Source organism: Bacillus rossius, chromosome 10, assembly GCF_032445375.1.
Source record: "Bacillus rossius redtenbacheri isolate Brsri chromosome 10, Brsri_v3, whole genome shotgun sequence".
NCBI classification, from domain to species: domain Eukaryota; kingdom Metazoa; phylum Arthropoda; class Insecta; order Phasmatodea; family Bacillidae; genus Bacillus; species Bacillus rossius.
In genome coordinates this window covers 32,165-44,723 of record NC_086337.1, presented here as the reverse complement: position 1 = coordinate 44,723, position 12,559 = coordinate 32,165, and the positions used below count along the sequence as shown (strand labels likewise).

General features: G+C 49.9%; 1 long non-coding RNA gene and 1 other non-coding gene across 2 annotated transcripts; one reads left to right on the top strand and one right to left on the bottom strand.

Annotated features, from left to right (window-relative positions):
• Positions 1-1,230: 1,230 nt before the first annotated feature.
• LOC134535625 (uncharacterized) lies at positions 1,231-12,089 on the bottom strand. Its single transcript, XR_010075663.1, has 4 exons — positions 12,013-12,089; positions 11,815-11,908; positions 8,764-8,815; positions 1,231-1,545 (listed from the first exon to the last, which is right to left on the bottom strand). It is a non-coding gene; the product is annotated as an uncharacterized LOC134535625 (long non-coding RNA).
• On the top strand, positions 10,192-10,310 carry LOC134536371 (5S ribosomal RNA). Its single transcript, XR_010075785.1, has one exon. It is a non-coding gene; the product is annotated as a 5S ribosomal RNA (ribosomal RNA).
• Positions 12,090-12,559: the final 470 nt, after the last annotated feature.

Genomic DNA, 12,559 nt, shown 5'->3' with positions numbered 1-12,559 from the left:
AGCACGCAAACATGACCGGGCGCGGAAAGGGCGGAAAAGGTCTGGGGAAAGGTGGCGCTAAGCGTCACAGGAAGGTGCTGCGTGACAACATCCAGGGCATCACCAAGCCGGCCATTCGTAGGCTGGCCAGGCGCGGTGGAGTGAAGCGCATCTCGGGCCTCATCTACGAGGAGACACGAGGCGTGCTCAAAGTGTTCCTGGAAAACGTGATCCGCGATGCTGTCACCTACACAGAGCACGCCAAGAGAAAGACCGTCACCGCAATGGACGTCGTGTACGCCTTGAAGAGGCAGGGCCGCACTCTGTACGGCTTCGGAGGGTAGGCCAGCTGTGCCACACCTTACAAAACGGCCCTTTTCAGGGCCATCATACAGATTCAAGGAAGGTTGCAGTTACTGTTTCACCATGCAAACACAACACTCATAAAGGAGGGGGGAAAAAATAAAAAAAATAAATCCCACAACTAGTAGGCGTACAAAAACCTTGGCTAGGCAAACACACATATGAAAAAGTGCTTTTACATGGTGCAGAGGTAGCAGTTTCAACAGCCATGCCATGGAGTTAACAGTACGTGAATAACCAGGTTGACATAACTTACATTACAATGTGCATGCAGTGAATGTTGAGAGAGCAAGACTTTAATTCAAGCTAGCTTCGCAGAAGGAAATTTTTCAATATTTCTAGCAACTTCTGCAACTATCTGTTCAACCGCATAACATTGCTTAAAGGCAATGTGCACTGATTCATACTTAGGTACACCAAGTAATACACAAGGAAACTATTTATTTGTGTTCACATTGTTATCAACATCTTTTTAATTCTCTCATTACTATACATAACTGCCCACTGAAACATGTTGAAACAAAAAGAAACTTCAAAACAAGTGTGTGTGTGTGTGTGTTTTTTTTATTTATTTATATACATACATACATACATATATATATATATATATTTTTTTTTCACTTTGAAACATGCAAAGAATCACAGCTGCTGCTGCTGCTGCTGCTGCTGCTGTTGTGTTTGTGTTTGTGTGTGTGTGTGTGTGTGTGTGTGTGCGCGCGCGCGCACGTGCATGCGAATAGCTGCGTAGCTTTTAAACAATCATGTGTTACAGTGTGAAGTTTGTGTTCCAAACAACAGGTTTCATAGGACATTATTTCATCAGAGATTAACAGCAAACAGTTCCTTTTCAACGAATTATGTTTTTTGGTCCTGAGAAGGACCGTTTTTTTTTTTTTTTCAAACCTGAGAAGCAAACAAGGGGCTTAGGCTTTCTTCTCGGTTTTCTTGGGCAGCAGCACTGCCTGAATGTTGGGCAGAACGCCACCCTGGGCAATGGTCACGCCTGACAGGAGCTTATTGAGCTCCTCGTCGTTGCGAATGGCCAGCTGAAGGTGACGCGGGATGATCCTGGTCTTCTTGTTGTCGCGCGCAGCATTGCCCGCCAGCTCCAGCACCTCGGCGGCCAGGTACTCCATCACCGCGGCCAAGTAGACCGGGGCGCCTGCCCCGACACGCTCTGCGTAGTTGCCTTTGCGCAGCAGCCTGTGGATGCGCCCCACTGGGAACTGAAGTCCTGCCCTGCTGGAGCGAGTCTTGGAATTTGAATTTGAATTTTAAATGCTTTTTATTTGTATTGTACAGGAAGGCGCCGGGGCGCTTACATATGGAACAACATACACACAAACTGATACAACAGACGAACACAAAACACCACGAACACTGTCCCAAACGTCTTGTTTCTTCCAGTGTAATCAGGGATAAAGTCAAAAAAGGGAACCGAGCACCACCAACGAGATGAAGGGCGGATACTGGGGAAAACTAGCCTAAAAAACCCCAGAAATGAATGCATCCGACGAATACACAAAACACCACTACCATTGCCAGGGGGCCGGCAGGTTCACCAGAACACACGCACTGTCACCGGGTTAATGTTCGCCCCGGGGGCCACACGGCAGCTAGAAACCACGCATGGGAGACACACGGGAGGGGCGGCCGGGGACGCCAACTAGGGCGGCCGGTGGGCCTGGTAGTCCAGGAGACGACGGTGCGGGTAAGGGAGGGTGGGGTCGTAGGCGGCAATGGCAGCCACAATGGGAAGGCGGGAGCGACGGATGGAGCGGTAAAAACGATCGGCCTGAGTTGCGATCAGAAGGGTGAGCGGCGGGAGGGAGGTGGCATCCAGAAGGGCAGGAATGGGGGTCCACCGGGGGCGGCCGAGCAACATGCGAAGGGAAGAGTGAAAAAAGACGAGGAGTGGGCGGAAGGCTGTGGGGGAGGCGTGCGCCCACACAGGGGAACAATACAGCAGAATGGAAAGGACGTAGAGACGAAAAAGTGTGACACGATCGGAAGAGGGAAGAGGACAAGTCGGCCTGAGGATAGGCGCCAGGGCAAAGAGGGCACGCCGGGCCGACGAAACGGAATCAGCGAGATGCGCACCCCACCGCAAACCAGAGTCCAGGCGGACACCCAGGTACACCACCGACGGGGACCAGGGTATCGGCACCCCCTGGGACACCACGGCGGGCGGGGGGCGAGGGAAACGGCGGGTGAAGAGGGTCGCCCGGGACTTGCCGGCATTCGCCCGGATTCCCCAAGAGTGATAGTATGAGGAGATGAGTGACACCGCCGCCGTGAGGCGGGCGGGAATGTCGGAAACAAGGCGAGATGAGGTGGAGATGGCAGTGTCATCTGCATAGAGGGTGAGAGTGCAATGGGGGGGGACCGGTATGTCGGAAGTGTAGAGGGAAAAAAGCAGGGGCGACAAGATCGCTCCCTGAGGGACACCGGCAGGAACATGGCAGGACTGCGAAAAAGATTGGTCGACACGGACACGAAATGAGCGATGTGAGAGAAAGTTATAAAGAAGATGAATGAGAGCAGGAGGAAAGCCCTGAAACGCCAGCTTCAGAAGGAGCGCGTGATGGCTGACGGTATCAAAGGCCTTGGACAGATCAAGCAGAACAACACCAGTGTGCTGGAAGGAGGTGAAGCCTTCGGTGATTTGGTCAACGACGCGCGCCACGGCGTGTTGCGCCGACAGCCCGCGCCGAAAACCAAACTGAAATGCAGGAAGGGGACCGAGAGGGGTGAGATGAAGCTCCAACCTACGGAGGATGATTCTCTCGGCCACTTTAGAGAGGACTGACAGGAGGCTGATGGGCCTATAGCCCGCGGGAAGGTGAGCATCTGCACGCGACTTTGGAATGGGCACAACGGTCGCAGCCCGCCACGAGGTAGGGAAGTGACCCGTGAGGAAGATGCCATTAATGATTTTGGTGAGAAACACGGTGGCCTTCCGGGAAAGGGAGAAGACCAGCCGCGGATGGATGTGGTCGGGCCCAGGGGCAGAGCGAAGCTTGAGATGAGAGGTGACACGGAACACTTCCCCTGGGGTGGTCAAGGGAATATCACCAGGTCGTGGAGGGGGAGGTGGGGTATAGTGGACCGGGAGGAGCGACGTGACCCCTGGCGGGAGTGTGGGGGTAAAAGATGAATGGAAGAAGCCCGCCAGGAGTTCCGCCTTCTGGGCAGGGGACTCACACAAACCCCGCGGTCACCCGTCCAGAGGCGGCATGACAGACGAGGTGGAACGAAGGCCCCGTGCATAGCGGAAGATGGAACCGGAACGGAATGACAGTGACTGGATGTGTCGGACCCGCTCCGCTGCCAGCCATTCGGTGATGAGCCTCCGGCAGCGCGCCCGAAGATCCACGTACTCCCGCCAGCGGTCCCCCGTCCGGCGATACTGACAGCGCCGTAGAGCGGCATTGCGGGCCGAAATGAGCTGGCGCAGAGACGGCGGGAAGGGCGCGCCCCGCAGGAGCGGGCGACGACAGGGAATGGAGGCCCGTGCAGCAGCCAGGATCGAGTCCGTGAGGATGGACACGTGCTCGTCCAACTGCTGCCGGGAGGAGATGTGAAAATGAAGGTTGAGTGTGCCGTCCAGATGTGCCCGATAGGCGGCCCAGTCGGCACGAGCGAAATCGAAGGAAGTGGGGGACACAGGAGGAGGGCGGGAAGCCGCACGCACGAAACCGATGACCGGTGTATGATCGGAAGTGAGCTCGGCGCGAGCCGAGAGCCCCGACATGGCCACCGGGCCCGCCGTGATAACCAAGTCGAGGACACTCGGCCGTTGCCGGATGTGACACGGAATGAACGTGAAAGATGGGGGTGAGTGAAGGGTGAGTGCCGGGGAACCCTGGACGACACGAAGGAGCTGAATACCCCGATTGCTCGTGGACAAGCAGCCCCAGTCGCGATGCCGGCAATTGAAGTCCCCCCCTACCACCACCCGGGCATCCATGCGGAATAACGTCTGGAGGCCGCGGGCCGGGAACGGGCCGTGCTCGGGCAAGTAGACCGAGCACACAGTGAGGGGGTGTGGGATGAGGCGGAGGCGGGCAGCCACCGCCTCCACATTTAGAAGCGGCGGGAGCGCGCGCGGGTGATGGGGAAGGGATTCGCGGACAAGGAGGGCAACCCCGCCCCCCCGCGCATCCCTATCCCGACGGATGGTGGCATACCCAGGTGGGGAGAAAGGATGCTGGGGCTTCAGCCAAGTCTCGGTCAAACAGACAATGTCAGGATGGTGGGCATGTAGGAAATGGAAGAAGTCAGCCTGCTTGGAACGAACGCCATGGGCGTTCCAGAGGACCAGTTTAAGGGGGGGCGGAGAACACACCCTGCAAAAAGGCGAGGACGGTGCGGAAAAATATTTCCGCCTGAAGAAGAGGGGAAGAGGCTTGGGAGATGTGGTAGATGCCCGTGGCAAACAACTGCAACCACGGGAGGAGACGGAGGTGCTGTAGCCAGTTGTAAGTCTCAAAGAAGGCCGAGAAGGGGATGTGGGAAGACGAGGAGAGGGAAGCAGACGGAAGGAAGGAAGGTGCGCTGCGAGGCGATGCCTCACCGGCCGAAGAACGGGCGGGGCAAGCGGATGGAGGCGGACCAGGCGGATGTTCGAGTGGAGGGGGAGGCTGCTGCGGCCCGGTGAGACCTACCGTGGGGTGAGAATGGGGCGGGCCCTGGAGTGGGGAAGGCGAGTGAGAGGGAAGGTCAGAATGAGGCAAATGGAGGGAGGCCCGTGAGGAGGCAGCCAGTGGGGGGGTGGCCTCGGAGGGCGGGTCAGGCTGACCCGGGGACCGGGAGCCCACCGGGCGGGTGTCAGACAGCCTCGAACCCGAGGGCAGCCCCTGGGAAGGAGCAGCAGGTGGGCCCCTCTCGGGAAGAGGGGGAAGGGGGGCCGAAGCCGGTTCAAAGGCCATGGGGACCGACACAGACCCTGCACCCCATCCCGGCGGCCGATGCGAGGACCAGACTACAGGCGGGGCGACCGGAAGGAGAGGGACGGGGCGGGGCCCTTGCGTGGCGAAGGGGGCCTGAGGGGTAAGTGGAAGCTGTGCCGCAAAAGGAGTGGGCCCCAGAAACAGCGGAGGACCGGCAACAGACGCCGCATAGGAGTGCGTCCCCGGAGGACGGTACGAGGATGGAGGGCGCAAGGACGGAAAGTCATCTGGAGGCACGGCAGCCATGGATGGCCGGGAGGGAGCGGCGTCCTGGAGGTGGTGGCGTGGCGGCTGGGGCCGTGGCAGCTGCTGAAGCGAAGGCCCCTTCCGCCGCAGCTGCTGCTCGAGGAACTTCAAGTAGGAGGGGCAGGTGCGGGCGTTGGCCGGATGCTGCCCCTCACAGTTGACGCAGCAAGGCGGCTCCTCCGGGGTCTTCGGGCAGGCGCCGTGGGCATGCTGCCGGACGCAGCGGAGGCAACGGAACGGGTGGCCACAGTCCTCCACCCGGTGCCCCCACCGCTGGCAGTTGTGGCATTGGAGGGGGCGGGATCCACCCCGAAACTCCTCCCACTGAATGCGGAGCCCAGCCAGGTGTCTCAGGGCGCGGGCCTTCGCCAGCTGAGCGGCATCCGGAAAGACAAGGAGGAACCGGATTACACCGCGGTCCGCCGCCCAGTCCGGCGTCAGGCGACGGAGGGAGTCCGGGCGGACGCCCTCCTCAGCCAGCTCCTCCCACACCGACGCCTCCGCGGCAGTGGGGGGCAGACCAGCCAGGACTAACTTCGGTTTGGCGCGGCCTGCCACCGGGAAAGTATGGCACTGGATCCCATGGGTGCGGAAATACTCCATGAGCACCGCCCTGTCTTGAAGAGAGGTGGGGTGGTACCGTGGGTACCCCCGCAGGTAGTCCACCGTAAAGTCCCCTTGAAGTTTACGGCGCAACTCGCGGTTGCCCCGCAGTGCATCGGCGGTGAGGCGGGTGGCCACAACGATGGGTGGAATACGCTTGACGCGTGGCCCAGCAGAGGCCGGACCACCTGGGGGCACCACTGGGGTGCGCGGAGCCGAAGAGGTGGCGCACGAAGACACCGGTGGCGCCGCAACCACCCCGGCAGCTGGACGGCGGGGCACTGGATCAGGTGGGGCCCGGGGGTCGGCAGGAGAAAGGCCCAGATGGGGCTCCGCTGCCCCGACGGCTTGAAATGGGGGATCAGCGTCAGCAACCAAAGGGGAAAGCAGGGCCGGCGGGCGGCCCCCCGACACGGCGCAGATGGCGACCGAGGTGGTGGTCATCACAGTGGACGTGGTGGTAACCGTCGCCGCACTCCGAGGCGTGTGGCAGCTGGAAACGGTGGGTACCGGTCGGGGGGCAGACAGCGATCCTGAGGACAGCCCACGCCAGGTCTCCTCGACCTGCCGAATAAGATGGATGTCCGGCTGGGAGGCAGAGCGGGAGGCGGGCCCCCCACCAGCATCCGCCACCTCCTCCGCGTCAATGCGGTGAAGATCATTAGGCCAGGAAGGCGTGCGGCCATGCGACCAGGGGCGTTCCACCCCCGCCGCGACAGCGTCAATGATGGCCGCCACATGCGCATCCGCCTGCCGCTTCGTGTGGAGAACCTCCGCCTGCTGTTGGCGGCGGTGTTCCCTGGTGTCAGCCCGGGAGATGGCACGAGAAGATGGTGTGCTGCCACCAACCCCATCAGGGCGAGGGCCCGCAAAGTATTGGCGCCGAACCATCGCCTTGGCAGCGTCCTTGCTGTACTTGCTGTTGCGGCGGTCGGCAGCACCTTGCGAAGAGGGTTCGGCCGAGAGAACGTCAGCCTCCGAGTCCGAGGAGGACGAGATGACGTTGGAGCGGTGCCCGCCCGCTGCGGCCCAGTGCTTACCAGGCATGACAGGCGGCGGCGGCAAGGATGGCGGGGCCGCAAGAGACTGATGGTCCACCACAATGGCGTTCGGAGAGGCAGGAACCACGTCGCTGTCCATTTCCAGTTGGGACCACAAATTTATGGTGCAGAAAATCGGGACCACATAATTGGGACCACAAAAATAATAATTGGGACCACACAATCGAAAGGCGAGTCCAGGCCCAATCGATTAATCGAAAGTATCCAAGATTGTTTACATAATGACAAGTGAACAGAAACACTGATTAAAATTAAACGACGCCGCGCCGACACTCACAAACGTTTGTGCAGGTGCACAAATGAATACAGAACACAAAAAACACCACTTCGATGGCGAACTGAAACCACAAACACCGAAACGAGGCAAGAACACTGGAGCGATCGCAAACACTACTGCCGAGGCGAGTCTTGGATTTCCCCTTAACCTTTCCTCCTTTTCCTCTGCCAGACATGTTGAGTTATAGGCTGTACACTGGTCCGCAACTTACGAGAAAGTGGCGCCCCGGCCGCTGGAAATTACTTTTGTTACACGTCCCTCCGCGGAGCGTGACCAATCACGAGCCGCGGAGCGCTCCGATTGGTCGCGCAACAAGAAGCCAAGAAAACTTTTCACGAAAAAAATTCAGTTTCGAGCGCATCGCGGCAGAGGCCAGCCGCCTCGCCCACTACAACAAGCGCTCCACCATCACCAGCCGCGAGATACAGACGGCCGTGAGACTGCTGCTGCCCGGGGAGCTGGCCAAGCACGCTGTCAGCGAGGGCACCAAGGCTGTCACCAAATACACCAGCTCCAAGTGAGCAGGTCTGGTGTGCACATGCTTACATAAACGGTCCTTTTCAGGACCAAGAACATGATCATGAAAGGAAATGCTTCTGCTGCTGTTCTACAATTCCCTCAATCCCTATGATAGTAAATGTAAGCTTAACCAAGGCAGAAATATTTTCATTAAAAAAAGTCTTTAAGACGCATGGTTTACTGGCTGAGATATGTATATATTTTTTTTTTGCTTACTTCTGTGGTCATTAGTACATTGCTACAAATATATTTATATTTATATATATAAAAAAATAAATAAAAAAATCCTTTCTATTTAATTTAGTTAGATCATATATCAATATTAATGGCAAAGACCAGTTGCATCGATTCACTTTGAAAATAATTCCATTTGTGCTAAAACTGGACACAGTAAAAAAAAAAAAAAAAAAAAAAATATATATATATATATATACACACACACACACACACATAATTCGAATTCATATTATGCTTAACTGCGTTTGAATTTGCAATCATGCACAAGATGTTTTGTACTTCGAAGTAAAAACAACATAATGTACTATTTAACTACCCACAGTACAAATGGATCCAAAAAAAAAAAGTGAATTTTCATGCAGACGAAAATGCTTACATTTATTCTATTTATATTAAGTACCCATTACTAACAGCTTATACTGGGTGGAATACAACAGTTGACATGATTTTACTTATATGGCAATTTAATATTTAACCAAAATTAATGGTAAACTAATATTTTAAAGTGTCATTTATGGCCCCTTACCTTCAGCATGTTTGCTTCCTTGCACACAAACGAGGACAAACACATCACCCAACTGAAAAAAAAAAATTTCACTTGCATCACAAATAATTTAAAATTTTTCACCACATGAAGTAAATATTTCGCAATAAAAAAAATATAGCCCTAGGACTCGTGTGCACACCTTTTCTTCCCCACATCGCACACGCAAACAAAACTTCCAAATTATTACAAAATCACTCGATTATTATACATACATAAACACACATGTATTTTCCGAATAAGTGAGAAATGCAGGCCGATGAAAGTCAAATTTCGTTTCGGAAATTAAATCTCGCACAACTACCGACACATAACCAAACTTGCCTACATTTACATAGCATTAACCCTCTAAATAATAAACAAATGAAAGCAGAAAAAACAACATCGCTACCCACCGCGCGCGCTCCTGGCGGCGGGAGTAGGAACTACTTTGCACACAGACCGACATAGCCCCCTGCCAAAAACAGTAAAATAAATAATATATATAAGTCTTTTGGCGGGAAAAAATTTCTCAACCGCCTGGGAGCACCCTAGTGTGTGCCTGTCTTTAGGTTATGTTACTTTTAACTTCATTTTCTACAGGCAGACGCGAGGGTGCTCGCCCATTATTTTTATTTTTTTAAATTCTTTCCTACCTTTGGTGTGCCATGCAAGAATTTATCGTCAAAATGGCGGCCCCGAGTGCAAATTTCTCGTCTGCACTGCTGGCTGGATGATTATGTGATGTTTTGAAGGAGGGTGTTTTTTTTTTTTTTGTTTGGGTTGGGGGGGGGGGGAGGGGGCCGCTAGCTTTTTTTTTTTTTTTTTTTTTTTTTTTTAATTTTCTAAACATTCATCTTTTATGTAACAGTGTTCAGCATTAAAAAAATTTAAAAGAAGAGGCACTTACTCATCAATTTCAAAACAGCCTATGAAGAAAAATAAAAAAAATTTAAATTCATTCCAGTTTTATACATTCATGATTTGATCACATGTATAACTTTTCTTTTTTATTACCTTATTTAATTTTATTATTATTACTACTACTGCTGCTACAACCTAGAAGATACCTCAGTGATACTAATACCTGCTGGTAAAGTTAAAGGTTTCACCTTTCTTTCTTTAAACATATCACAATACCTTTCTTGAGTTAAATATTATCTAATGGCTTTAAGAAGTTATGGTAATGTTCATCAGTTATAGAGTGTGGGTTTGTGTGTGTGTGTGTGTGTGTGTGTGAGAGTGTATTTTGAAGAGGGCTTTGGTGGTTGGGATGGTGAGGGTGGTGGGTGTTGTGTGAGGGAAGGGGGGGGGGGGGGAAGTAAAAGAGTGTTCATTACACGATTTCTCCTGATGTTTGTAACAATCACACCTGGTATAGCTATTTCGAGTGGCAAATACAAACTGCAAAAAAAAAACATCTATATCATTGCCAACGGCCATATCACGATGAACACACCGGTTCTCGTCCGATCACCGAAGTAAAGCATCGTCGAGCGTGGTTAGTACTTAGATGGGTGACCGCTTGGGAACACCACGTGCCGTTGGCACTACTATTTTGCACCCTACAGAAAAAAAATTTTTTTTAAAAATTTCAATTTTCAATTTTTTTTCCCCCACAATCACCACATTTCCCCCCCCCCCTAACACACACACACACACACACACACTCTCTCTCTCAATCAATCAATCAATCAATCAATCAATCAATCAATCACTCACTCACTCACTCACTCACTCACCCACCCAGCAGCTGTGAATCTTTGCATGTGTATACCTCATACAAAATTCAAAGTGAAAAAATAAATATATAAGTGTATATGTATGTATGTATGTATGTATGTATGTATGTATGTATGTATGTATGTATGTATGTATGTATATATATATATATATAAACACACACACACACACACACCTATTTTGAAGTTTCTCTGTTTCAGTGGGCAGTTATGTATAATAATGAGAGATTCAAAAAGACGTTGATAACAATGTCATCAATGCCTGTTTAGTGTGCTCATTTGTTGGATGGTCGGCAGCAATACTAGAGGTGGTACAGCTGTAACCTGTAAAATTGTACCTGCAATGTGTTGTGTATGGAAAAAAATAAAAATTATATCATCTAAATTTTTGTTATCCAACAATAACCTTCCCATCAATGCATGATGTCACAGTAGCCATAGCTCTACTCTTTCTGCCATATAACATTGGGAAAAAAAAAAAAAAAAAAGGAGCTATTAGAATAATAACAAAAGATAAAAAATCATCTAACTGCAGACCAAAATTCAAAAAACTTAAAGTCCTGACTGCCATAAATGAATACGTTCTAGAAACTTTTTATTCATTCTTAAGAAAAAGAAGAAAAAAAAAATTAATTTTTTTTTTATTTTTTTTTTTTTTTAGATATTCGCACATAGGTATAACACCAGAAATGCTAGTAAATTGAGGATAGTTGAACATAACACTAGGCGATTTGAAAATGGACTAAATTACTTGGGAGTAAAACTTTACAACTTAATATCACAGAAAATAACTAAAACAATTTACCAGTATTAAAAAAAAAACAGTAAAAAAAATTCTTCTAGAATATCCTACCTACCCTCTGAAGCTATTCTTTAATTTGATTGATAATAGAGAAATTGAACTGTTAATTTGTTGAATGGACTTGTGATAACAGCTGCTTCATGTTTTGCATAAAGTTAAATTGTGTAACATGTTATGTATTTTTTTTTTTGAAATTTTTTTTCTTGGTAACTTGCATCATGTAAATATTAATTGTCTGCACATACATGTTCTATATCCCGGAGCCTTGACTCCACGTGGGATCAACAGAACAAAAATACAAAAAAAAAAAAAAAAAATCCAGCTCACTAATCTAGGTGCATTTTGCTAACAATATTTGGAATATATATATTTTTTTTTTTTGTGTAACATGCAAATTCTGTATTATTCTGCACACATTATTTATAATCTTCTATCATTTTCTTAGATAATAACTATTAATTCATAAAATAGATTGTGTGTGCATAACCTCCTGGAAACATTTGCACTTACCTCCTACTTTACTTTTTCATTTAAGCAATCCTATTCGCATGTATACACTTAGGTTGCAGCATCGAAATTGTGTAAAATTCAAAGTGTGTATTGCCTGAAAAAAAAAAAAAAAAAGACATACCAAATATTTGCATACAGCGACACACTACATATTTGCACACAGTGGAGTTTTGCGGTAATTAACCTAGCACAATTTACCACACGCAATCACACGCCCGCGATGAGATAACACACTCGCTGTTTTCCTGTTGACCGGCACGAGGAGTAAGAAAAATTGATATTTACACGAGCACACACTCCCACACTAGTCACAACGTCGGTCATCAAGTTGTGTTGAAAATTCCTGTAGCCTCTGTTTTCCCAAATGATTTCACTTAAAATTTCATTTAACAAGACCATAAACAAATTTACAATACTAATTTCTTAAACAAACACTTCAGCGAACAAGTGACTGTCGCATTCATTACAAAGCTTACAACTTAACAGATGTTTCCGATGTGAAATAAAATAAGAAAATGTTTTACAACCAACCTAGAACATTTAGTCAAAACGTTTTTGTCCTGGTTTATGATTATTTTCCGTGACATGAATGTTTCAAAACTAATAAAAATGCGAATGCAGCCAAATATAATGAAGTTAGCACATAAAAGACGACTTAAAATATTTCATTTTTTGAGAATTGGCAGAGCAAGAACGCACAGGTCCAACGGAAATTTCTTTAAAGATAAACGACCATCGGACAAAA